This window comes from Peromyscus californicus, unplaced genomic scaffold (genome assembly GCF_007827085.1).
Source record: "Peromyscus californicus insignis strain IS unplaced genomic scaffold, ASM782708v3 Scaffold_18__1_contigs__length_77618521, whole genome shotgun sequence".
NCBI classification, from domain to species: domain Eukaryota; kingdom Metazoa; phylum Chordata; class Mammalia; order Rodentia; family Cricetidae; genus Peromyscus; species Peromyscus californicus.
The window spans coordinates 60,864,073-60,891,003 of NW_026294480.1; the positions used below are offsets into that span (position 1 = coordinate 60,864,073).

At 45.5% G+C, this 26,931-nt stretch overlaps 1 protein-coding gene and 1 pseudogene across 1 annotated transcript in view; both read right to left on the reverse strand.

Moving 5' to 3' along the window:
- Mtx3 (metaxin 3) overlaps positions 1 to 26,931 on the reverse strand; it is a 104,118-nt gene that overhangs the window by 15,929 nt on the left and 61,258 nt on the right. The window contains exon 10 of the transcript XR_008219600.1: positions 11,168 to 11,350. The gene's annotated coding sequence lies outside the window, so the exon portion shown is untranslated. The remainder of the gene's footprint in view (positions 1 to 11,167; positions 11,351 to 26,931) is intronic.
- LOC128113705 (60S ribosomal protein L6-like) lies at positions 21,958 to 25,108 on the reverse strand (annotated as a pseudogene).

The window sequence follows — 26,931 nt, forward strand, 5'->3', positions numbered from 1 at the left end:
TGTGTGTCTGTGTGTGTGTGTGTGTGCATCCTAGGACACACTAGTAGAGGCTAGAGGTCACTTTTGTGGATCAATCCTCTCTTTCTACCTTTATGTGGGTTCTAGGGACTGAACTCACATTGCAAGTCTTTCACAGCAGGTGCCTTCACCCTCTGCACCACCTTGCTGGTCCCCATTATGAACTAAAGAGAGTTTATTTTTCACTGAGATGTGCCATATCAAATACACATCAGGTCCAAAGACTGAGTCAAAGGAAAAGAACAAAATACCATGTTTTCAATTGGTTGCATGCTGACTGATTTTTGGATATACTGGGTTTTAAATAAAAAAAAAAACCTATTACTGAAATCAGTGTCTTTCTTTGCTTTTCGGTGACCTGTATGAGAATTTTGTTGGCAGTGATGGTTTTCTTTAGTTATTTGTCCTGATGTGTTGGTATTCTGGGTAGTCAAAGTGATTGACTTAGAACTCTAATCTTGAACGAAGGGAAATCGGAAGACGAATAACCACAATGAATAAACAGCTCCAGATACAAACACGGGTAGACCGACACAGCTTTAGTAGGAACCACAGCAAGGTCCACCCGTTTTCATTCATTTCTCCCTAGAGCCCATTGCAGTTACAATCCCCGCCTGAGAGCAACCAAGAGCAGCAATATTTGACCCATCACTGATAAAGCAGAGAAGCCACTGACAGACCAGCGAAAGCCTGAGGTGGCCTCAAGCAAGCAAACTATCCAGTAAAGGCTTTTCCACTGGTGGTGAAGGCTGACCAGCCAGATGAGGGCATCTCAAGTGGCACAGAAGCAAAGGCCTGTCTGCCCATCATGGTGAGCTCCATAGGGACCCACAGGGCCTCACTGAAGTCAACCACTGGGTGTTGGTTAGCCATGTCACCAGAGCAGCTACTGGGATAGTGGGACCACAGCTGCATCCTGGACCGTGCCCTAGCTTCCACAGAGCCAAGCCATGTGGCCCGAGACAGCTCCCTGTTTATTTCCTGATAATTAACTTATAATTAGCCCTCATTAGTGAAGCGACCTAAGGAGATGCCTATATCCGGAAGTCTTGAGATCAGCTAATCTAATAACATCTCAAGGCCACAAAAGGAAGCCACCCAAGGTCTGGTCATGGTTGGGTTCCCCGGTCAAGCACTGGTGACTCATGTCAGTATCACAGAGTGATTCTCTGTGCACATGGCCGGGCTCAGTTCGTCCCCAACGTCCTCCTGCTTTGCCAGCCTCCATTTAAAAACCATAAAAGCAAAATCCACGTTTCCCAATCTTTCTTACAGCTAAACATCATTTGTTTGTTTTACTCCTAAAATGTTGGGAAAAGTCAGAGTTATGTATATGGTTCATACGGAATTTCTACAGGACGGCATCTCAGAAGCATGGCGGCTTCCACCAAACTATGCAGAGTACAACCTGCTCTCAGGTTCTTACCCACCCAGCCTTCCCTCCCCAGCTGTGCCCTCCCCTGGAATTCCCCCTCCTCAGTCTTCCATTTTCTCTCTCTCGCAATGGAAGGGTAAACTTTTTACTTCATTTTGAGACTCAGACAGACTTTATCTTCTCTTTCTTCCCCAGAGTCCCACAGTGCAATCAGGATGGTGGAAACGGGACACCCTCTATCCAGGAAGGACAGTCTGTGGCCCCATCGCTGGGGAGCATGCCCTTGAAAAGTATTTTGAATCTCTTTTCTTCTCACTAAAATTTTGTCTGAGGGCTCTTATTCCTCTGTCCTAAGTCATACTTTGAATATAAAAAGCTACATATAACCACCCATCTTTTTGATTACCATTTATAATAAACCTAATTCTCCAGGATAGAAAAGATTATCTCTGGCTAATGGGGTGAATATGAAAGAGAGAGAGAAATAGAGAGAATATTTTATGTTCTAAACATGGATATCCATCATATGAGTTATCTAACATAACCCTCAACAATATAAAAGCTACGGAAATAAGTGCAATTAGCTCTAGTTTATACAGGAAGAAATGAGATGGGGGAGTATTAATGGCCAAACAAGAGTCAGTGGCTTAACCCTTTGGACTCTTCAAACCTTCCTTTCTTTATTTGATGATTCTGGCTGTCTACCCTTGGCACTGTTCCAGGTGCTCGGGATGTCTCCCCAAATGCAGCATGACCTCTGACTTCACAGGGCTCATTTTCCAGCAAGAGGTGAGATTATGAACAATGCCATAAGATGATGTGACTATAATATGAACAATGATCTTAGAAAATTCACACCCTAATCCCCAGACCTGTGACTATGTCCCAGTAGAGCACAAGAGGGACTTTTTAGATGGTGACACTTTTGATCATGTTATCTGAAGAGGAACTAGCTCAATATCACCTCATGGGCCCTCAGAGAACAGGCAAGGGAAGCAGAAGTATCTGGTGGGGAGAGCTGGTAGAAGAGAAGACAGGGAAGATGTGGAGCATGAGAGGGGCCTGACCCATTGTTGGTAGCTTAGAAGACAGAGGAAGGAAGCCATGGCCTAGAGATATGAATAACCTTCAGAAGCTAAGAATGCCAGCAAGAGGCCTCAGTCCTTCAACCACAGAGAGCTATATTTTGCCAAAAGCCTGCATGGCTGTCTCAGTTAGGGTTTCTATTGCTGGGAAGAGTCATCGTGACCATGGCAACTCTTATAAAGAAAACATTTAACTGGGTGGCTTATAGTTTCAGAGGTTTAGTCCACTATCTCCATGGTGGGTCATGGCAGCATGCAGGCAGACGTGGTGCTGGAGAAGGAGCTGACCGGTAGGCAACAGGAAATGGTCTGTGACACTAGGTCTTAGCTTGAGCATAGGAGACCTCAGAGCCCAACCCCACAGTGACACAATTCCTCCCACAAGGCCACACCTCCTAACAGTGCCACTCCCTGTGAGCTTATGGGGGCCAATTACATTCAAACTACCACAATGGCCAAGGACACAAATCCTTCCCTAGAGCCTACAGGGTAAGCACAGCTCTGTCAAAATCTTAACTTTGGCTTTAGGAGACTTCCCAGACAAGCCAGACAAGCCCATCAGACTTCTGACCTACAGAACAGCAAGATAATAAGTCGGTATTATTTTAAACTACTGAGTGTTGGTGATTTCTGGGGACAACAATGGAAGTAAATGCAGCAGTGTGTATAAGGCACAACTGATTCAGGCAACATCCAATGAGGAAAGGAGAAATCACTCTAAATAGTTCAAACAGATTTAGTGCACAGGATTGGTGAGACCACCGTGAGAATGGCCGGAGGACCCAACAGGGGAAGGTGTTGCCTAGCGCTACAGACTCAAAGCATTCCTAGCTCCCAGCCTTAATGCCTCCTATTATTCAGAACCCATGGCCTGGGACTTTGAACTACTTCCTCCCAAAGTTGAATATATGTCCCCACTCAGTGTGACTTGTGGGACAGAAGTGATGAGCTCATGCTGAAGCCAGGCTCATGAGGCCCTGCATATTCCACCTGCGCCGCCCTGTCACAGCTCTGTGGTCACCATGAGAACACACTAGGGTGCCTGGAAGAAGGACAGAGTCCAGTTGCTGCTGTGAAAAGCAGCCTAGATAACAATCAGCTAGCCTCCAGGATATAGTCACTTAGCCAACCGCTAACAGACCTCAGACAGACAAGGAATAAACGCTTGTGCTTTGGTTTGCGGCTAAAGTTCATGGTTGTGGGTTACACAGGACTGTTTCAAAAATAAGTAACCCGTGTACCTGGAACTCAGGAAATTATCGTCACTACTGATCAGGATGGTAAAAGGTGGAGCCATAGCCCAGAGAATATGAAGCTTCCAGCACCCCAAGCTGAGGCCCACAGCCTGGTGTTTACCACTATCTGGCTGAGATCGGTCACCATTACCAATGATGTTGGAGACACTGCAGCTAATGCTGTTGGGAATCTCACCCCCCCATCCCAAAGTCAACAAGTTATCCCACCCCTGGCAGGGGCTGACAGAAGTCACTCTTATGTCTAACTACCTAGACTGAGGTAGAAGAATACAGAGCCATGAGGAATCCAGTCATGGTCTGGATATCAGCAGTTTGGTTGTTCCCCAAGTCTTCCAACTTGCAGGATCAGTTAACACCTAACTAGATTTACTGTTCAAATGCACTGGGTAGAAAGTTGGCCTCTGTTTCAAGAGTTTCTTTCAGAGTGGTTGAATGTCTGGCCCTGAGTCCTTTCTCATATGAATATCATCTCTTTACTGCATCCCATTGGGACACTGAACACGGCCATGGTCCCTTCGGACTCCAAAGGGCCGGGCCACTGACCAAGCCTGTGTTTACAGCAGATTTAATGGAATGCTCTGGCAACCGGGGAAGGGAGGCAATATAAAAAACAGCTGCCGGGCGGTGGTGGCGCACGCCTTTAATCCCAGCACTCGGGAGGCAGAGGCAGGCGGATCTCTGTGAGTTCGAGGCCAGCCTGGTCTACAGAGCGAGATCCAGGAAAGGCGCAAAGCTACACAGAGAAACCCTGTCTCGAAAAACCAAAAAAAAAAAAAAAAAAAAAAAAAAAAAAAAAAAAAACAAAAAAAAAAAAAAACAGCTAAAGTGGAACTTGGTGTCTACACACACACACACACACACACACACACACACACACACACACGCTTACACACATATTTCCAAACACACACATTAATAAAACAAGCACAAGAAATTTCAAAGACAAAAATAAATATAAAGAAACTGCCCTTGGATACATCATAGCAAAACCATAGAAAACCCAAGATAAGACACATAAAAGCAGCTCAGAGAAAAAGGAAAACAAGGAAAGACTGATAAGGGGTTTCTCAAGAGAAATAACAGAGAAAGAAGAAGAAGAAGAAGAAGAAGAAGAAGAAGAAGAAGAAGAAGAAGAAGAAGAAGAAGAAGAAGAACTCGCTGCCAGCAGACCCAAACCAGAAGAAATGCTACAAGGAATGGGCAAGCATTAGGGAAACAAGGCCAACAGAAACGTGGCTCTCCTCCAGGAAAGGCCAATGCTCTCCACTCGGGTTTTACAACCACTGATTACAGTCACAGTTCTGTAACTGAACGTGTTTGTCAAAACTCACAGGACCATGCACTAAAAAAGACACGTTTCACTTAAGTTTCACTTAAGCTTTTGTAAAAGAAAGATTAAAATAAGTTGACCAACATTTGTAAACCTGTGTCTGGACTTTCTTCTATATTGTTGACCTCAGTGCCTACTCTCTGCCAATAACAAACGCAGTGTATCTCAACGCTAATTGTAGTAAGTCTTGAAATCCTGTTAGTGTAGTGTGTAAACTTGTTCTTTTTCAGAATCATTTTTAGCTACTTTATATCATTCTTGTTTGTATATGCATTTTGATAATTTCTATAGAAATCTGCTAATACAGAGTGCACATATTCTAAGGATCAATTTTGGATAATAGACATATTAAATAAACCCATCTTTCAATCTATAGAGATAATATATTTTCTAATTTATATGTTTCCCTTGATATCCCTCAATGTGTGTGTTTTTCTTTTTGAAATAAAGTCTCTTGCATAGCCCATTTTGACCTTGAACACCCCATCCTCTGCCTCACAAGTGCTGAGGTCACAGGGATGTGCCACCAAGCCTAGATCTGCACACTTGTTATAAGTAATTATAAATAAATTACTTATATGTCCATCCATTATGTATTGTAAGTAAAATTATTGCACATACATCCCAAATGATGAATATATCATCTACCTAACCACATGCAGATGGCTAAGTGAAATCAAGCAGCAACAACAACAACAGCAAGTTATGGTGATATTTTATTTGTACTGAAATGTGATTTTATTTGTATGTTAATAAATAAAGTTGCCTGGGGGTCAGAGCTAATAGCAAACCATAGCAGAAGCCGGGCGGTGGTGGCGCACGCCTTTAATCCCAGCACTTGGGAGGCAGAGCCAGGTGGATCTCTGTGTGTTCAAGGATACGGCCAGCATTGGAGACACACACGTTTAATCTCAATACCAACCATAGAAAACCTGGAGGTCTGTACAGACAGGCAGTGACGAGGAGGTCATGTGGTTGGGTTTATAAACAATGAGAAGGCAGAACAGAAAGTCAATAAAAGGACAGACACACAGGAAGTAGGCCTCTGGCTGAGGGAAGGACAGCAGCGGCAGGAAGGGTAAGGAGGTTTTTAGTCTCAGCTTTTAGCTATTGCTCTCACCTCTGGGCTTTTAACTCTGTATTTGGCTCTGTGTTTCTTATTTAACAAGACAGTTACATCTACAGCAAATCATTTCCTTGGTATCTTACAAAAAGGTTTTTTAATTATCATACAAAATGGAGAAAGGCCCCAAAATTGATCATCATTAATCAGACAAGAAGAGGAGCTCCAGTATTGACAGAGAAACTGCAGAAAGTTCAAGTGCAGTCCTCCATCACTTCTAGGAGAGATGGTACCCAGTGCCACCATGATCGATACTGAGCAAATGTCAGGGAGACCCAGAGGCTTCTAAGCAACGGCCAATTCAGAAGCAGGCAGACTTGTGGTGGATCTGAACAGTAGATAATACAGCACACATAATCAGTTCTGCTGAGTTAGATAATCCAAATGATGAGAAGCAAAGGACACACTGAGAGCTGTCAGAAGGGGATGCAGAAAATAGGCTATAAGTGAAAGACAGATGTTACTGAAGGCTGTGTCTGTATCTCGGAAAACGCACAAACAGATACTGATACTTTGCCTAACTAAGTTACTTAACATGGAAGAATTCTTTAAACATCCACCCAGAAAAACAAGAAGTCACCAAAAGAAAGACCAGGATGGCCTCCAAATTCTCCACGGAGACATTTATTTACAGGAGACAGTGGAACAAAACACAGACGTTTCTGAGGCCGAGGGTATGACTCAAGGATGCTTGGTACGACGAGGGTTGTCAACCATGGACAAAGGCAGCAAGCATTCATCTTCAGATATGGACATTTCATATTTCACAACAATACCACAGTATGATCCATTTCATTCCAGAAAACCTATACATTTTGTGACATAAAGTCTGCAAATATCTAGAAATACAGGCACTAAAAAGGTCTAAAAAAAACATCAGCAGTGATTACCTCTAAGTAGTGAAATTATAACTGCACATTTTTCAAACTTTGCATTTCTTGGTAATGTTTTCAACTTTTTTGGTAATCTCTTCAACTTTTCTGCATGGACAGGACCAGGATTATTAGTTTTAGTTCTGAGGGAGAATTATTTACAGAAGGAGTAAAATGACTCTTTTCACCAACCGAGTGGGATAATAGAAAGAACATGGCAAGTTGATCCATTAAAAAGAGAACTAGAGGAATAGTATGAGGGAAACAGCTCAGGGGGCTGGTGGGAAGAGGGGGATTGTGGGAAAGTTGGGGGGGGTTGGTGGGAAGAGGGGGATTGTGGGAAAGTGGGGGGGCTGGTGGGAAGAGGGGGATTGTGGGTAAGTGGGGGGGCTGGTGGGAAGAGGGGGATTGTGGGTAAGTGGGGGGGCTGGTGGGAAGAGGGGGATTGTGGGAAAGTGGGGGGGCTGGTGCGAAGAGGGGGATTGTGGGAAAGTGGGGGGGCTGGTGCGAAGAGGGGGATTATGGGAAGACTGGGGCTGGTGGGAAGAGGGGGATTGTGGGAAGACTGGGGCTGGTGGGAAGAGGGGGATTGTGGGAAAGTGGGGGGGCTGGTGGGAAGATGGGGATTGTGGGAAAGTGGGGGGGGTTGGTGGGAAGATGGGGATTGTGGGTAAGTGGGGGGGCTGGTGGGAAGAGGGGGATTGTGGGAAAGTGGGGGGGCTGGTGCGAAGAGGGGGATTATGGGAAGACTGGGGCTGGTGGGAAGCAGGACTCCACGTGTGAGAGTTCTCTCTGGATCTGGACTTTCATGGTTTTAGGAAGAATTTGAAGTCTGCAAAGTCCAAGTCAGAAGACTGGAAAGAATGAGCCGATGCCTTTGGCACACGCAGAGGCAGTTTGATGGCAGAGCTCCACCCGGTGGGGCAGGACACGTCTTGATGTTACCCTATGAAGAAGCATCACAAAGCTGATGTTTCCATACACGGTGGGGAACGGAAGCTTTTCAGATAGTGACGAAGTGGGAAGTTGTTCTTTGTCCTGTATCCTTCCTCATTACTGAAGAGCCTCTCATTAGGAGCAGACGGTCTCCCACAGCAAAATGCCAAGGAAGAAACATCCCATGACAGCCTGAGTAAAGTGCCCTAGAACTGCACAGATCTGATAAAAAGAAGAGGAGGAGGAGGAGGAGGAGGAAGTTACAGACAAACTGTATGACTCTGGGCCTCTGTACATTATACAGGAAGAGAGTAAGTATCTTTAAAGTACTGGAAGTTTAAATACAGTGATAAGAATGGACTAACATGTCTATGCAGAAGTGATCGAGCACAATGATAGGCAAAATCAAAATACCTAACACATGGCCAATACACACACAGATGAGATGTTCTCTATTCCCAACGCTCAAAAAATTCAATTAAAAATAGTAAGACACCATTCTTTGCCTAAAATCTCAGCCAGAGTTAGGAAGATTGACAATGCCCAGTGCTGGGGGAGCAAGCACTTCTATTGACACTGTTGGGGATGCGAACTGGTACCTTTCTTAAGAGAAACTTGGCATTTACATCAATGTACTGCATGGGTGTTTATTTTGGCTCAGTAATTACATCTCTAGGGATGTGTAATATAGAGATAGGGCAAGTGTTAAGTTTTAATACACGAGATTCCAGATACAATATCTACTAGTAACTGTTAAAACAGAGAGTGATCAGTTCCCCACATACATAATGATATGTAACCGTTAAAAGTTAAAATGGAAGCTGAGTGTGAGGCAGGTGCCTCTAATCCTAGCCTTAGGGAAACAGAGGCAGGGGGATTACAAATTGGAGCTCAACCAGACTGGCCTCCACAGGAAGATTCTGCCTCACAAAACAACATAAGACCTTCAGACAGAGCTCCGTGTTATTTGTGGTTGTAACACATTGGTTAATTAAAAAGTAACAAACTACCTTTTACAACATAGTCTCATCTTTATGCATGTTTGTGTCTGTTTTTTTGTGTGTGGACGCACAGGTATGCACAGAAAAGAAAATCTGGGCAGATACCTAGCAAATATTAGCAGTTGTTTCACTCATGAAAAAGATTCTGTGATTTTTTTGACTCTCATATTGATATTTTTATGGTGAATATATGCTGCCTTCACAAGCAGACTAGAAGTTGATTTCGTCTTGAAATTTTATGTTTTAAAAATATAAATCTGAATCCTTAGAAAGTCCAAACTGGGGGTAGAAAGTTCTCTTTAATTATTATAATGGATTTGGTAAAAAAAAAAAATCTACTTATTGAGGGGCTGGAAAGATGGACTCGTTCAGGAGGGCTGGGTTTGGTTCTCTGCACCCATGTGGTTGTTCACAACTGTTTGTTCTAGAAGATCCAACCCCCAGTTTTGGCCTCCTCAGGCACAAAGCAGAATGCGACACATATGCATACATTCAGGCACACACACACACACACACACACATATAAAATAAAGTAAATAAATATTAAGAAGTTTTTCAAAGCTGCAATTTCAACTCCTTTTAGCATGACAGAAAACAAACAAATAAACAAACAAAAAAACAAAAACTTAGCACTCAGAATCCCAAGGCGAGGGCTCAGTGAGAGACAGCAGATGATGAAAGCCTGCCCTAGAGCATCTGGTCTGCCCCAACCACACACCCAGGAACTTCACCACATCCTCATAAAAAGAGGTAATTGAGGTCAACCTCAAAACTGTAGTGTGTCTTTTTATGGCAGGTTACAAGTACAGTTGGCCTTCCTTGCCTGTGGCCTCTTCATCTGTCATTCAGTCAACCATAGATCAAAAATGTTCAGGGGAGAAAACAACCTTCGTCCATGCTGAGCACATACAGATATTTATTTCTTGCTGCGATTCCCTAAATAATCTACCACTCTAGCTGTTTCTGTAGCGTTCATGCTGTGTTAGGTAGCATAAGCTGTCAAGAGATGATTTAAAGTGTATAGAAGAGTGCTCACAGGTTCTATGCAGACACTGGGCCATTTTGAGCAGTCACTGAATTTGGTCTGTTAGGATGGTTCTTCACAGGAACAAAACTGACAAGGTGTGTGTGTGTGTGTGTGTGTGTGTGTGTGTGTGTGTGTGTGTGTGTGTGTGTGTGTGTACCTATTATGAGCTAAGAAAAAAACAAGGTTCCAATTTCCAGATGACAAGATTTTTATTTCTATAAAGAAAATCCCAAAGAATATACACAAAGACTTGTAGAAATAATAAATAGTGATAAAAAGAACAGTATACAAAAACAAAAACAAACAAAAAAGAATAGTATATAAAAATGGCCGGGCGGTGGTGGCGCATGCCTTTAATTCCAGCACTCAGGAGGCAGAGCCTGGGCTACCAAGTGAGTCCCAGGAAAGGCACAAAGCTACACAGAGAAACCCTGTCTCGAAAAACCAAAAAAAAAAAAAAAAAATGAATAGTATGTCTGTGAACTAGCATTGAACACTACGAAACCAAAGTTAAGAAAACAATCCCTTTATAACTGCATCAGAAATAATTAAAACACTTGGCAATGAAGGTAACAACAGAGTATGAGACTGGCATTGCAAGAAAGTAAGGAATTCCCCAATAGGTGGAAGACACTGCATGCTCATGGATTGGAAGACATGATTGTGTTAAATGGCAAAAAAAAAAAAAAAAAGTCAACAGATTCACCACAATTACTGTAAAAATCTCAGGTGTCTTTCTCCCCTAAAAGTTGATAAGCTGATTTTGAAATTCATATGGAAATGCAAGGGACCCAGAATAAGCAAAATATTCTCAAAAAAGAACAAAATTAGAGATTGTAAATTTCTGACACTGAAACTTCCTACAAAGCAACAATGATCAAAATACGTGACACATACACAATCGAGATGCATTTGGGCAGGTGTACAGACAATGAAATAAAATTGGGAGCCCAGAAAAAAAAAAAAACATTGTTTTTATGGACAGCTTGTTTTTGATGAAGGTATTGCTACGCTTCGAATGTGTCTCTTGAAATTTCCAAACTAATGTGTTGGAGCCTGAGAGCCAACTCAACTGTGTTAAGAGGTGCAGCCTTTAGGAGGTGACCAGGAATGGGGTGCTCTGATGGAAATGCACAGTACTCACCTCATTATGCCTTTCCTGTCCCTTCTGCTGTGTGAAGACAGTGTTCCTCCCTCCAGAGAAGGAGAGACGTTCCTCCCTCCAGAGAAGGGAGACGAGGCCACCTTGTAAGCCGAGGACAGGACAGGCACTAGCCAGAGACCAAGCCTGATGACACCTCAGTTTTGCGCTGTCCAGCCTCCAGATCTATGAGGGAAAAATAATTTCTGTTCAAATAAACTTAAATATGTCAGTTCTGGAGGTTTCGTGACAGCAGACTGAGGCGTCCATCAATGCCATTCAGTGCTGGAAAGAACTGTGTTCTCAACAAGCGTTGCTGGGTCAGTGCAAAGGAATGAGTTGGGACATTACTGATGCAGACTGGGTTACGTCACCGTTCACGTGCTGGAGTTTTAACCCCCAACGCAGTGGAATTGGGAAGCTTTTGAGAGATAATTAGGTTTAGATGAGATTGTGAGACAGAACCCCACTAATGAAACTAGTATCTTTATAAGACAAGGGATAGGGACCAGAGCTCCCTCCTTCTCCCCTCCCCTCTTCTCCCCTCCTCCCATCTTCTCCCCTCCCCTCTTCTCCTCTCTCCCCTCCTCTCTTCTCCTCTCTCTTTTCTCTCCCCCCTCTGTCTCTCTGTCTCTGTCTCTCTGTCTGTCTCTCTGTCTCTCTCTCTCTCTCTCTCTCTCTCTCTCTGTTTCTCTCTCCCCCTCTCCTTTTCTTCCTGTGAATTAAAAAGAATGTGCGTAGGTCCATAGCAAGATGGTAGCCGTCTGTAAGCCAGCAATAGGAACTTCATTAAGAAATGAATCTGCCAATACCTTGGTCTTGGATTTTCTGCCTCCACAACTATGAGAAATAAATATCTGTAATTAACCAGCTCACCTAGCCTGTGGCATTTCATTGTAGTAGCAGAGCAAACTCGGACAATTCTCGCATCAAATACACAAACTAATTCATAATGAATCAAACATTACAATGTACAAGCTAAAACTAAAATTCTTAATAGAAACAGAAGTATAAATCTTTTGGGGGCTTTTTATTGTAAATTTGTTCACTGACAATTTCATACCCGTACATAATGTATTGTGATCCCTCGCTTCTCTGATCTCCCTGCCCCGTCACCACACTTTATGCAACTGAGCGCGTTGGCTCAAAACTGCTCAAGGCATTGAGAACAAGTGATCCCTGAACATTCAGCCCTCAATAAGGCATTCCTACCATCGCCCCCATCCCCTCGCCCCAAGGTTCAGGGAGCACAGCGGAAGAGGAGGCCAGAAGAATGATAAGAGAGAGAGGACGTGGAGAAGAGCTGTGGGATGCCATCTTCTGGGCATGACCCAGCCATTGCAGCTCACAGCATGCCTGTACAGGACCTGGCAAGGCTGGCCCTGACAACCGTCAGCCTGGGTGGGGAGGGGCCCATGCCCCTCGCTGCTGAACTAGCGCCTGCTGGTGAATATTAACCTCAACATATTGGTTAAGCAGTGGTCCCTTTCACATGCCAGCAAAAGCATCCTCCAAGTTAAAATACTTTTGTCCTGGAAATATTACCAAGAAAGCTAAGAGCTGTGTAGTGGGGGAGTTTTCAAAGAACTTTCGTACAGAATAAACAAAGTATTCCATGATGAAACACCCCAGTTCAAAATGGGTAGAGGACTTAAGTAGATACTTCTCCAAGAATATGTATTAATGGACAGTCATTCAGGATCAAATACTTATTGTCACTAGTTATCAAGAAACGCAAATCAAAGTCGTTGAGAGAGGGCTGGGGAGTTAGCTTCATCCATAAAGCGTCTACAGTGCAAGTATGAAGCCCCAAGTTCAGATCCTTGGCACCTATTTTAAAGCCAGCTGTGGTGGCACACACCTGAAACCCCACAGCTGGAAAGGCAGGCGCAGGATGACCCCTGGGGTTTGCCAAATCTGCAAGCTCCAGGGTCAGTGAGATAGCCTATCTCACAAAACATGTCGAAGTAATTGAAGAAGACACCTGAAGTCAATCTCTGGCCTACACACACATACACACACACACACACACACACACACACACACACACACACACACACACATATGCACGCACACATGCAAACTTGCACATCTCCTGAAAACCCAGTGGGATGCTCCTTCTCCCTCAGTGGGACATCTAAAGACACCAGTGCTGGCAAGCATGTGAAGAAACTGGAGTGCTCAAAACATTGCTAGTCCAAATCTAAAATTGTGTGGCTGTTTGGAAAGCGGGTTGGCGGGTCCTTGACAAGTTAAATATAGAGATACCATAAGGCTCAGTTCTGCTGCTGGGTATTTACCCAAGAGAAACTGAAGACATACGTCTGTAGGAAACACTGGTACATGAATCCATAACAGCACTGTGCCCTGAGTTGAGTATACCTGTCAATTGAAGAGTGGATACATAAAACACTGCATATCCTCACGACGGGATGAGAGTCCTGGGAAACAGTGTACAACACCAAACCTCGCTGTATTGTGGACCGAACCTTGAAAACACAAATACCTTGTGTTGTATGATTTCGTTGCTATGAAATACTCAGACTTGATAATTTAGAGTCAAAAAGTAGATTAATACTTTCTGGGGACTGGGGATGGGGGCAGGATTGGGCTGGGATATGGGGTTCTCGCTAAAGAGACACACATGTAATTCACAGAATTGACATTTGCACACCTTTATTAATATCTTAAGGCCTACTAAATCTTACACTTAAATAGTGTTGGGCTATTTTAAAGAAGACTTCACACACACATACACATACTGCACAAATTCACACACACAAAAAAACACATGCACATGCACGCACACACACACACACACACACACACACACACACACACACACACACACGTTGCTATGTAGCTCCATAGTTTCAAGATTACTCTTCCTTCCTTAACATCCCCAGGAGCTAACATCACAGATGTGCACCCACCATGCCTGACATTGTCCTTTTCCACACAGGGACACCTTATATCTTCAAATAACAGAAAACACACATAAGCCAAGGAGTTAGTTATCAACTACGTTGGCATTTAGAGATATGCATTGTTGACATTCTGCTTTACATCCTTCCAAAGTTTTGTTTTCTCTTTTTCCTGCGAGAATCCTAAGTACAGGGAGCTTTAAATATACATCACCTGCTTCTCTCCAGGGTGCTGCTCAGTGCCATCAGGAGCTTTCCATCTTACAGGCCTCAGTGTCCTTTTGCCAGACTCAGACAGACCTGGATTCCCTGCCTCCTGGATTCCAAGTCTTCCTTCTTAACCCCTTGGGAGGTTCTGTGGGACCAGCACTGAGGACTGCTCAGTGACAGGCCTGTCTGTTCACACTGCCCTGTGTGGAGCTGGTGGCCTCGCCCGCGCAGTTGATATGGACGCTTGCTTTTCTGCTACCCTAGGGAGTTCCTTGTTTCTCTTCAATGTTGAATTTCCACTCTTCTTTTTTTTTTTTTTTTTTTTTTTGGTTTTTTCGAGACAGGGTTTCTCTGTGTAGCTTTGCGCCTTTCCTGGAACTCACTTGGTAGCCCAGGCTGGCCTCGAACTCACAGAGATCCGCCTGCCTCTGCCTCCCGAGTGCTGGGATTAAAGGCGTGCGCCACCACCGCCCGGCTCCACTCTTCTTTATACCAAGTCTTTCCTTGGATTTGAGTAAGGCCCACCTTCTAGTAGATTCTCGGGCAGGAACAGGGGGAAGATACACAGAAGGCGGATCCATTGAGACTTCAAGTTTTAAAATGTTTAGATTCTGTGCTAAGGATCTATGCAAGCTCTTAGGTTCTGAATTTTAAAGGTCTTACCATTGCCTGGCTTCCAGAGTTTTCATTCCAACCTGTGAAACCTTGTGCTTCAGTGTGGGGGATTTTCTCGAATTATTTCACTGGCAAATTTCTCCCTCTCCTCCGTTCCCCCTCCTTCCTTCATTTCATGTAGTCTGTGAACCACATAAACTAATCCTTTAAGTAATCTCTGTTTCTGTCTCTCTGTCTCTCTCTTTCTGTGTGTGTGTGTGATGTGTTTGTGTGTGTGGTGTGTGTGTGTGATGTGTTTGTGTGTATAGGGTGTGTGTGTGTGTGTGTGTGTGTGTGTGTGTGTGTGTGTGATGTGTTTGTGTGTGTGTGTGTGTGTGATGTGTTTGTGTGTATAGGGTGTGTGTGTGTGATGTGTTTGTGTGTGGTGTGTGTGTGTGTGTGTGTGTGTGTATAGGGTGTGTGTGTGTGTGTGTGTGTGTGATGTGTTTGTGTGTATAGGGTGTGTGTGTGTGTGTGTGTGTGTGTGTGTGTGTGTGTGTGTGTGACGCTTTCCTTCCTAGGGACCAGAGTTTGGCTTTCTCTTCCACCCCCTGATGTCACCTCTTCACTTTGCCATCAGCTTTTCCGCTTCCCAGAGCTCTTTGCACTCTGACTGTCCCCAGGAGGGAGGCACATGGAAAGACGCACCATTGTTCAGCATCTTCTCTCAGCTCTCTCATCATATAACTCATATTTTCCACTTTAAAAAGATATCTGATTTCCTTCAGGCTGCTTTCTGCCTCTACCTTTCAGCTTAGAGGCTCCCTCAAATGCCTGGTGCTTTTAATTAACAGCTCGTAATTAAAAATTGAAGATGCAGAGGCTTTCTAGAAGCTCTGGTTATGGAGGCCTGACAAGTCTATGCTTTACCTTAGGGGGAACAGGATGGACCATTAGCTGGAGAAGCCCTTTCCGTTAAGCCAACATTTTCTTCCTAACTCTGCCCGGAGGGTAAAGGTCTGGGCTCCATGATTCTGGCTTAGAGAGATGGGCTGGGAGGGTCTATATTCAGCACTCACAAATCTAACCACTTGGTTGTGTTTTCAAGCATGCTGGTGCTTACCAATCCTTTCAGACACCCCCCACCCACCCCACCCACCCCCTGCTTCCAGAATGAGAGCTTCTGCTTGTTCCTGAGACATTGGTTTGGTTCTCAGCTTGAAATTCTGTTCCTTGGTCAGAAAGGACGGGTGATCACAGCAGGTAAAGGTGAGAACAGGACTCACGGACAGGGAAGAGTCTAAGCCCTAAAACAGAGACTCGGGTAGAAAGTGTATGCTGTTATGGAAAAACTATAAAACTCAGATACAAAGCAAAACTTGACCTGGGCACCAGAGAGATGATCCCCTCAGGACAACTGGCCCCAGTGTCACAGATGTGGGAGAGCTGGCCCTGAGACCCTCCCCCTCACTCACCATGCAATGGGAGAGCTGGCCCTGGATTTGGAAGAGCTGGCCCCACCCTTCACCATCTAGGTGGGAGAGCTGGCCCCAACAGCATGGGTGAGGGAGTGCTGGCCCTGACCCTCGCCTGACGGGGTGGTCCTGGTGGAGGCCCAGACTGACTCAGTTAGCACCGAGGCCCATATCCAGGCCTTGATTGGCCCATCCCAACATCTACCCCATCTACGACCTATTAGAGTGTGTGAAGGGGCAGGTCCTGTGGAACCATAGATACAGGCTGTCCATGACTCGGGGCAACAGCAGGATATCCTAGAGAAGTCTCAGTGAGTGTTCAGTATTGATGGTGTGCCAGAGGCCGGAGGCCTCGAACCAAACCAACAACTCCTTGCAATGAACAGTATTGATGGTGTGCCAGAGGCCGGAGGCACCAAACCAACAACTCGTTGCAATGAACATTTGAAAGCAAAGTTGTTTGGTCAAAAGGGTATACTGTGTGACACACCGCAGCTCCCAAGGCCACTGTGACAGATGACTATGTGAAGGAGAGGCAGGAAAGATGGAGGAGCAAAGTGGTTCTTGTTTTGTTTTTCTTTCTTTTCTTTTTCTTTCTCCTTTTTTTTTTTTAATTTTCTTTTATCAGGGGAGGCTACAAGGGTGGAGGGCAGACATGGACAGACTGGGAAATGAGTGGGATTGAGGTGCATGATGTGAAATTCCCAAAGAATCAGTGAAAAGACTGTGTTAACATTAAAAAAAAAATGAAATTACATGACTGGGGCGGGTATGAAAAGGCACAATCCATCCGAATAAGTGTGATTATTGTCCTCAGTTTAAAAAAAAAAATTCTACATGTTGGAAAGAATCTTTGACTGAGACGATCTCACACAAAAACTCCAGTCAAGGATCTGGTGACCAGAGTTGGCAAAACCAAGTTACCATCTTTTCCAGGTGGCCTGGGACTGAAGCCGGTGGCTTGTCATCTTGGCTGGCCAATGTGACGCTGACTCAGCTTCTTGCCAGGAATGCTCCAGGATGGGAGATCGCTTGTCCGAGAAGTCTCCCTGGTGGAGATCTGAAGTGACAGCCCAATCTAGCTGTCTGCTCATACCTGGTTTTGTGTTCGTGGAGCCTGGGACTGAAGGGAGGGACGTACCTGCTCAAGCCGGCTGGAGCTGGGTTCCTCACAAGCACAACTTAGTGGGTGCATTTCTTAATTTTCCTGTGGCTGTGATGAAATACCCAACAAAGCAACTTAAGGAAGGAAGGAAGGCTTTGCTTTGGCTCCCAGCTTTCCAGTCCCATTCATCTTGGTCGGGGAGACAAGCAGGAGGAGCTTGACATCGCTATGCTGCATCCACAGCCAGGATACAGAGAGAGATGCACGCTGGTGCTCAGCTCACATTCTCCTTTGTATTGAGTCTGTGAGCCCAGCTAATAGGATGCTGCTGCCCACATTCGGAGTCAGCCTTCCCTGAGAACATCCTCCAAGACACACCTAGAAGTGTTTCCAGTCAGGGTGATGATGGAACACTAACTATGTTAACTGTGGCAGCGAGCTTGCCCTAAAAAGCATGGTGATGGGGGCCGGGCGGTGGTGGCGCACGCCTTTAATCCCAGCACTCGGGAGGCAGAGCCAGGCGGATCTCTGTGAGTTCGAGGCCAGCCTGGGCTACCAAGTGAGTCCCAGGAAAGGCGCAAAGCTACACAGAGAAACCCTGTCTCGAAAAACCAAAAAAAAAAAAAAAAAAAAAAAAAAAGCATGGTGATGGGCCTGGATAGACGACTCAGCAGTTAAGAGCACTTGCTGCTCTTGCAGAGGACTGGGGTTCAGCTCCCAGCACCCACATCAAGTGGCTTACGACTGATGTCCTCTCCTAGCCTCCTTGGGCACACACACACACACGAATCAAAATTAACTAATAAATTTAGAAGTTAATTTTTTTAAAAGCATGGGGTGGCTGCTATGGATTCTGTGGTTAGGAAAAAGACTCACCTTGGGGCAGGTCCAGAGACTCAGGGTCTGGATGGCTGGTCATCTTATTGGCAGTGTGATGGTTATCCTTAGCAGTCCTGGACACCAGAGGAGGTCAAAGAATTATCGATTACCTGACAGTTACCCCAGGATGCTGGCTTTACGTGTTCCCTGCTCTCTAGGGGCCTGACATCTGTCACAACCAAACTCCTCCAGCTGAGATCTGCCTTGGGGTTCTGTTTTGTTTGGTTGCTTGTTTTTGTGCTTGGAGCTTTCAGAGGGGGAAAAAAACAGTGTGTTTGGCTCAGCGGCAGCGTTTGGATCAATATGATTTAATCAAAGTATATTTCCATTTGTTCTCGGTATTTTGTACATTTTATTCTACAAATTAAAGACACATAATCTATTTATTAAGGGCACAAGAAACTTTTTCAAAAGCCTGCTCCGATTACAGAAACACATGCAAAGTCCTGGTTCCTTTTTTTTTTTTTTTTTAAAAGAAATGTCCTTTTCCACCGAGCACCAGGAGAAAAAGAGAACATTTGCAATATGAATTCTGATGCGAAATCAATTATAACTGCTACTGTGGTGTTCTGTTATAGTGTTGTGCAGCGTTCAGGGTGTGCTATCTTCGTTAGTAGGAAAAATAAAATTAGATTCATATGCAGACTTTCCCAGTACTTCATTTAATTTCCTGTTTTCTCTCTTTTTGGTGATTTCTGCAGGACTATTTAGAAAGTTTACCCTTTGAAAATGGCCCAAGGAGCGAAGGAAACCTCTGTGCTAATGCTGTGTGAGCTGGCGAAGGGAGCAGATGTCACAGAGGAACGCCTCGTGAAGACTTATCATCCCTTTCAAACCACGACTGGACAAAGCTGGGGAGCGTGGGAGTGTTAGTGGGGCACAGATTAGAGCTCACTGGTCCTGGGTAGCATGATGATGATGTGTTTTCCATGTGCTCGAGGCTAGAAGGGGCAGCATGAGGCCCGTTTGTCGTAAGTGGGTCAGAAAAATAATATAAAAACAAAACAAGGCTGGGTAACTTGCTCGCAGAAATACGAGCATGCCTTTAAGGGCTCTTGGAAATAAGATAGCTCTTCCCTTGCTTGCAAAAGAAAACTAATATTGATGGAAGGAATGGATTCAACCCTCTGACCTTTCCCTCCCGGCTACGGACTGGGGCTGTTGGCATTCACTGGAAGGCAGTAGAAATGAGAGAAACCCACCCCCCCCCCATCCAGATGCCTGAACACCTGTGTACTGCATTCCCAGCCAACTCCACACTGCCCTACTGGAAGGATCCACCTCTTTCCTGTACTCTCTCCTACAACAAAAAGCAGGGAGCCAGGAGAGAAGTGTGGGATGCCGGGAACACCATGCCTGGATTAACAAAGCTGAACCCCTGAGAGCAGTGAACTTCAGCCACCATGTTATGGAATGCACTACACTGTGTGAGAGGTGGCACTCTTATCTGGGTCTGAAGTGCCAGCTTTGATTCCAACGGGGCTGGCATTCTGCTAGGAATAGAACAAGGAGGCTAGCCCCACTTCCCCCACAATCCCCCACACCCGTAAAGGGCATGTGTCATGACATCTGATTCAGAGAATGTGTGTGGAAAGAAAAGGTTCTGGTTTTTGCATTAGAGAGGTTCCTGCTCGACCTCTTCTCACCCCGATGAGTTAGAAGCCTTGGTATTACCCAGCACAGAGGCCAGCACCACACTGACTAATAATTCAGTTCAACCCGAGAGCAGCTACCCTCAGAGCATCTTCCTACCACTCCTTCTTCTCTCACGGGTAAGATGGCTTTGTTTTGGCTAGAGAGATGGCTCAGCTGGCAATGGCACCTGCCACCAAGCCTGGAAATCTGAGTGGTAGGGTAGAAGAGAACCAACCCCTGGAAGTTCTTCCCTGATCTCTACACATGACCATTTTTAATTTACAAGAAAAGCTATGAGTTTTAATGGTTTTTTTTGTTTGTTTGTTTTGTTTTGTTTTTTAAAGATGGCTTTGGGGCTAGAGGGAAGGCTCAGGGCTTAAGAACACCAGTTGCTCTTCCAGAGGGTCCAGGTTTGATTCCCAGCACCCACGTGGTTCGTAACTGTCTGCAACTCCTGTTTCAGAGGATCCACGGCTTCTTCTGACCTCCTGCGGCACCAGGCATGCATGTGGTGCACAGACATACCTGCAGCAAAAGATGCAGTCACACAAAATAAAATTTAAAAACAACATGTTTTAAATATACTTCCCTTATTTAAAAAATGATAATGGGCTGGAGAGATGGCTCAGAGTTTAAGAGCACTGGCTGCTCTTCCAGAGGTCCTGAGTTCAGTTCCCAGAACCACATGGTGGCTCACAACCAATCTATAATGAGATCTGATGTATATATAATAAATAAGTAATCTTTTTAAAAAAGATGTTTCTTTTAGTACTTAGCTGCAGCACATTGGGATGAAACATGTGGCCAGTTGTTTCCATCAAAGGGCAATTCCTATGCCCTATCCTGGTCATCAGGATGGTCCACAGGACAACAGATATACAGATAGGACTGACAGGGTGAGTTCCTAAGATGGAAAGGGCAAGGACCCTCCAGACTGCTGGAAGGCAGGCTATTGTGGTGATATACTGTGAACCCCAATAAAACGTATTTGGGGATCAGAGGGCAGAGCCAGCCACTAGACAGAGACCAGACAGAGATGGCACACACCCTTAATCCTATCACTAGAGAGACAGAGATCCTTTGAATCTTTGTGAGTTCAAGGCCGCACTGGGAACAGAGCCAGGCATGGTGGCACACACCTTTAATCCCAACACTTGAGATCTCATGCCTTTGCTTGGGAAGCACACAGGCCTTTAACCCCAGGAAGTAAGATGGCAGGGCAGGAAAAGGTATATAAGGCGTGAGGAAACAGGAACTCACTGTCTTGGGCTGAGGATTTCCTAGAGGTAAGAGCTTGTGGCTTGCCTTGTTCTACTCCACTGATCTCTCAGTTTTCACCCCAATATCTGGCTCCGGGTTTTTTATTAATAAAACCGTTTAGCAAATCATGTTACAGGCAATGGATAAATGGTGGAGCTTGAGATAAACACCTTAGGATCTGCCATCTCAAGATCAGTATCATCGATAGCTACTTAACTGACTATAAAAATAGGCTCACAGGCCGGGCGGTGGTGGCGCACGCCTTTAATCCCAGCACTCGGGAGGCAGAGCCAGGCGGATCTCTGTGAGTTCGAGGCCAGCCTGGGCTACCAAGTGAGTTCCAGGAAAGGCGCAAAGCTACACAGAGAAACCCTGTCTCGAAAAACCAAAAAAAAAAAAAAAAAAAAAAAAAAATAGGCTCACAGAACACAAACTTGTGGTAAGTCCAAGGGCCTCTTGCACACCACAGTGACTAACATTACATACTTGAAAACTGCTGAGTAGATTTTAAGCGTTGCTACTGTCCTCCTTTGCATATCATCTCACAATGATAAGTATGGGAGGGGACGTGTATTTTAGTTTGAGTCAGCATTCCAAAATGGTCACATAGTTCAGAACATCACATTATATACCAGGGATCTATGCAATTTCTTTTTTAATTTTTAAATTTTTTTTAAACATATGAAGCTGTCTAATTAGGTTGTCAGCAATTTAGAACACCAGTCTGTGAGGATACACCCCATTCGTCAGAGAGAACGGAGATCACAGGTAGCCCTAGAGCTGAGGAACAGCTTCGATCTTTGGCAAAATCTGCAAGTCCACAGTTTTCTGACCAGCCTTGCGCTGCTCTGGAATCTTGTATGTCTTCTTCTCTATGTGGAAGATCTCCCCCTCCTGGTGCCTGGGCTGGTGGAGCTGCTTCTTCCTGAAGTGAGTGTCAGTCAGGTGTTTGGGGATTTTAACCTTGCTGATCTCAACTTTTGTAGAGGTGGCGATGACAAACTCTGAGGGCAAGAGGTCCAGTCACAAGCAGCAAGCCGCCGCTGCCCAGCTACTTCAGGAAAACCATTCTCTTGCCCCTGTGGCGCCCGGTGGGTGAGGATGATCAGGAAAGTCCCAGGAGTGACGCTGACACACAGCTACAGCCTTCCCCGTGTTGACTGGAGGGCTTTTTGCCATAGCCGAGCCATTTCTGAAGCACATTGCTGTGGGATGCTCTGTATGCTAAATGTGTTGCTCTGATTGGTTAATAAATAAAACACTGATTAGCCAGCAGCCAGGCAGGAGGGAGTATAGGCAGGACAAGGAGGGAGGAGAATTCTGGCAAGTGGAAGGCTGAGGCAGAGAGATGCCGCCATGACAAGCAAGATGTAAAGTTCCAGTAAGCCACGAGCCATGTGGCAAAGTATAGATGAATAGAAATGGGTTAATTTAAGATAGGAGAACTAGATAACAAGAAGCCTGCCACGCCCATACAGTTTATAAGTAATATAAGTCTCTGTGTGTTTACTTGGGTCTGAGCGGCTGTGGGACTGGCGGGTGAGAGAGATTTGTCCTGATTGTGGGCCAGGCAGGGAAACTCTAGCTACAGCACCACTTCGGTAGGATAATACCTCGGCATTTTTCGAAGCTTAACCACCCTATACCACCATTCTTGTCAGCGCTGACCGGTTTTGTGACAGCAGCAAGGGCCTTCTCCTTTTTCTTCTTTTTTTTTCAGCCTTGGTTTTTGCAGCTGAGAGTTTTCTTTTGTCCAAGGCCTTTCTGGAATACATAGCAGATCGGGAGGACCCGCCAATTCCTCTAACCAGGACAGAGTTTCGGCTGCAACGGGGCTTCTCCTTCGTGGGCTTTTTAACCTTCGGGTCCCCCTTTTTGGCTGCACCAGCGGCAGGGGCACCACCGCCAGCCTTCTCGGCTGCAGATTTCTTCCCTTTTGTGTTAGGCTTCTTGGTTTTTTTTCGCCCCGCCATCTTGCAAGATGGGAAAGTGCATCTCCACAATTTCTTTTCCACGCCGGGGTCAAACCTCCAACCCTGCATCTGCTTGATAGGCACCCGCTCTACTCAGCCCTGTCCTACACCCTCATACCAGACAGAAAAGGCAGGTGTATCATTTACATTCAGAGATGTTTGGGGGCTTGAACGTTTGTATCAGAGGGAGATGTTTGGATGAAGCAAAGTTGTTGTTGTTTTAAGTATACAGTCTTTTTATTGTGTTGTTCTTTTTTGTTTCATTTAATGGCTTAGATTTCAGTTTGTGTTGTTTTAATCACTTGATCAGAGGGTTCCTCTTTGAGGAGCTCTGAACCTCTCTCAGAGGGCTTCCCCTAGAATCCAGCAGCCAGCAAAAGGCCTTAGGCCACGCCTGCCACCCCCAGGGTCCACGCCTGTAAAATCCTCTTGAGCTAATTACACACCAGCTCATATGGATGGTGCTATTTTTAAATTTTTATTTTTGTGTATGCATATCTGTGCGTATGATATCTGTGTATGTGGTGTGTGTGCACATAAGTGTGGGTGCACACGTCTCTGTGTGAGCAGGGGCCAGAGGAGACTAGGTGCCCCGAATTGTCACTCTTACTTCATTCCTGTGAGACAGGGTCACCCACTGGAGCTAGGCTCCAGCGATCCTTCTGCCTCTGCTCCCCACAGTGTTGCGGGGCCGCAGACATGCGCAGTGTACCCAGCTTGCTGTGTGGGGGCTGGATTCATTCAGGTCCCCACACAGTGCAGTGAGGCCTCTGCTAGTGAGCTATCTCCCCAGACCTGGAGAGTGTTTTTATTTCTGACATCCAAGAGGGAATTATACCCATCCACACCGCTCATTTTCAGGATTTGATATTTGTATTGTATCATGTGGTAGGGGAGGGGCTTATTTGCATTGGCTGGGACCCTCCACCCAGCACCAAGTTGGCTCAAGTCCTTTACATTGTGGGAAAAGAGTTTTCTGAATTCAGAGACCTTGCCACAGGAAAGTTCAATCTTTAAAGAAAATGCATCCAAGTTAATAGAACTGAACATAGAACTAACTCGACGTGTATCAGTTACGTAATCGCTACTGGACCTTCATTCTAGGTTGGAAAGCAGTTTCTTAACTCCCCTGTGGTCACCCACCGGGCACCGTGACTGGAAGAACTGCCTTCCTCAGAATCATTGGATTGTGGTGTTAGTTATTTTTCTCATCACACTGAGATCAAACAGCTGATAGGAACAACTTGAGAGAGGGTTGGAATGTATTTTGGCTCGGTTTCAAGGGGTGCAGTCCGTCATGGGGGGAGCCACGGCAGCAGGATGGTGAGGTGGCTAGCTGTACTGCAGGTGCAGTCAGAACACAGTTGGAACATGGCTGCGGAACTCCTTACTTTTTCCTCCTTCATCCCATCTGAGGCCCGATCCACGGGGTGGAGCCATCCACATTCAGGGTAGACCTGCCCTTAGCTAATCCTCAGACTCACACCCAGGGTTGGCTGCTGTTTTCATCTGGACCAGAGGTAGCATAGGGCAAAAGAAAGGGACCCCAGTGTTGGCACAAACCCCAAACCAGGTGACCCTTGACCTCATCTCCTAGATGATTTTAAACTGACAAGTTGACAGTGAAGATTCACAACTGTTATCCCTGGAAAGGAAACTGGGCAGCTGTAGAGACCAGGCGGGGGCTACAGAGGCCTGAGTCTGGCCAGAACACAACACAGATTGATGCAGACTGTAGAAAAATGGAGACCTCAAGTCCCATCTATAGTTTTTAGGATTCTATTTTCAAAATCCATGGAGGCCCAAACAAACAGTATGAGGCTGAAATTTAATCTGGAGCCCATCAGCTCACCTGCAGTAGCTGGTCCTAACATCCCTCACTATGTAGCTGGGAATGAAATGTAGACAGAATGAATAACTACCTCACCGCTGTAATACTACCTAGTGAGAAGTCAAGGGTAGCATGGTTTGGGGTTTGTAATTCCAAGACCGGAGTCCTTTCTCTTGCTCTACATGACTCTGACTCTGGGTTAAAACAACAACAATAACAATAACAACAGCAACAAAACCCAGCCACAAAAAGAACCTTAAAAATAATAGAGGGTCCACATAGATTTTATTCTCATTCAATTAAATGTGCTCAAGCTCTTTTATCCCAAAATTCCTTCAAACTGAGTAGCCAAAGCAGAGAAGCAGGCCCTGTTTGTTGGAAGGATGGCTGTTATGTAAGTGTGGGGCTCAAGTTTCTCTGCCTCAGCAATGAATCTAACAACTGCAAGAAGTCTCACAATCACAGAAAGTCACGCCTGACTCAGCAGCCCTGACACCATTGCTTTCCAGTCACTGTGTGGCTGGAGGCCAGCCGTCCTGCACCCTATGAAGCGATCTTGGCCCAGCAGCAGAGCCCAGTCAGAGGCTTGTCTAACAGGCCCAGCCAGCCATGTCATGAGACCTCGTGCAGAGGCGGCATTTGCCTGTGACCTCTCACTGCCTTTACATCTACCTTGAAGGGGTTGATTCCATAAGTAAGGAGGACTGCGGGGTTGTGACAAGGACCCAGTTTGGGGATAAGTCAGAGGCTACTTCTGAACATGCTTTTGACTACCTTGCTAATGCAAGTATTTCCAGGTGCCGCAGAATGCCAGGCACTGTTCTAGAATCTGAGGAACAGCAGTGAACACATTGAAAAAAAAAAAAAAAAGCCTTCGCTTTTGTGAAGTTTATGCCCTTTCATGTGGGGCTGGGGAGGAGCTCAACCATAAATGAAAAGTTATTTGAATACAGTGTATTTGTAGGTGGTGGGCATTAGGGATAGAATGATTGGTATGTTCAGGGATGCCTCGGTGAGCAAAGACCAGAAGGAGGTGAAGCAGTGAAATGTACAGATATGCAGAAGGACTCGATGGAAGACTCCAAGGACAGAGGATAGATAGGTGGAGCAGTCAGGACCAGGAGGCCACCTTTAGAGGGAACAGTGGCCAGACAGTGGTAGGAGTAGTTGATGGCAGCCCTGAAGGGTAATCAGCCATCTGCCGTGGCTTCAGTGACAGGGTGGCTGCTATGAGACCTTAAAGAATATCCTCATGGAGGAAACAGATTAGAGAGAATGAATAATGAAGAATGACTCCAGGGGCGTTGGCTTGAGTAACTGAGAGGAGGGGTACCAGTTAAGGCTGTCCCGGGAACTGGTTGAAGGAGGGACAGGGAACTGGGGGTCTATCTGGGGAACTATTAAGTGAAGATGCTAAACACAACTAGTATTCTGAAGAACACAAGAGAGGCCTAGACTAAGGACATCATTATGGTGGTTTATATTGATGGGCCACATGACAGGATCTCAGGTCACCTTGGAGACACATCTCCGAGCCTGTCTATGATGGATTTTCTAGACTAGGTTAATTGAGCTGGGGAAACTGACTTTTTAACTGCCAGACCAAATAAAAAAAGAGGAAGCAAGTGAGGCATTAGCGTTCATCTCTCTCTGCCTCCTGACTGTGGATGCAATGTGATCAGCTGCCTCAAGGTCCCACCAACATAGTGGCCTTGCTATGGTGGGCCGCACCTTAACCTGCAAATTCTAACCTCGATTTAGAACAGCTCCGATGCCGGCTCGCAGCTCCTGTGGTACCAGCTGAAGTCACTGTCTCAGTGTTTCCCTTCTTAACTCCTCCGTCAGCTGATGCTGCTGTCCTTTCTCCCAGGCGTAGGCAAT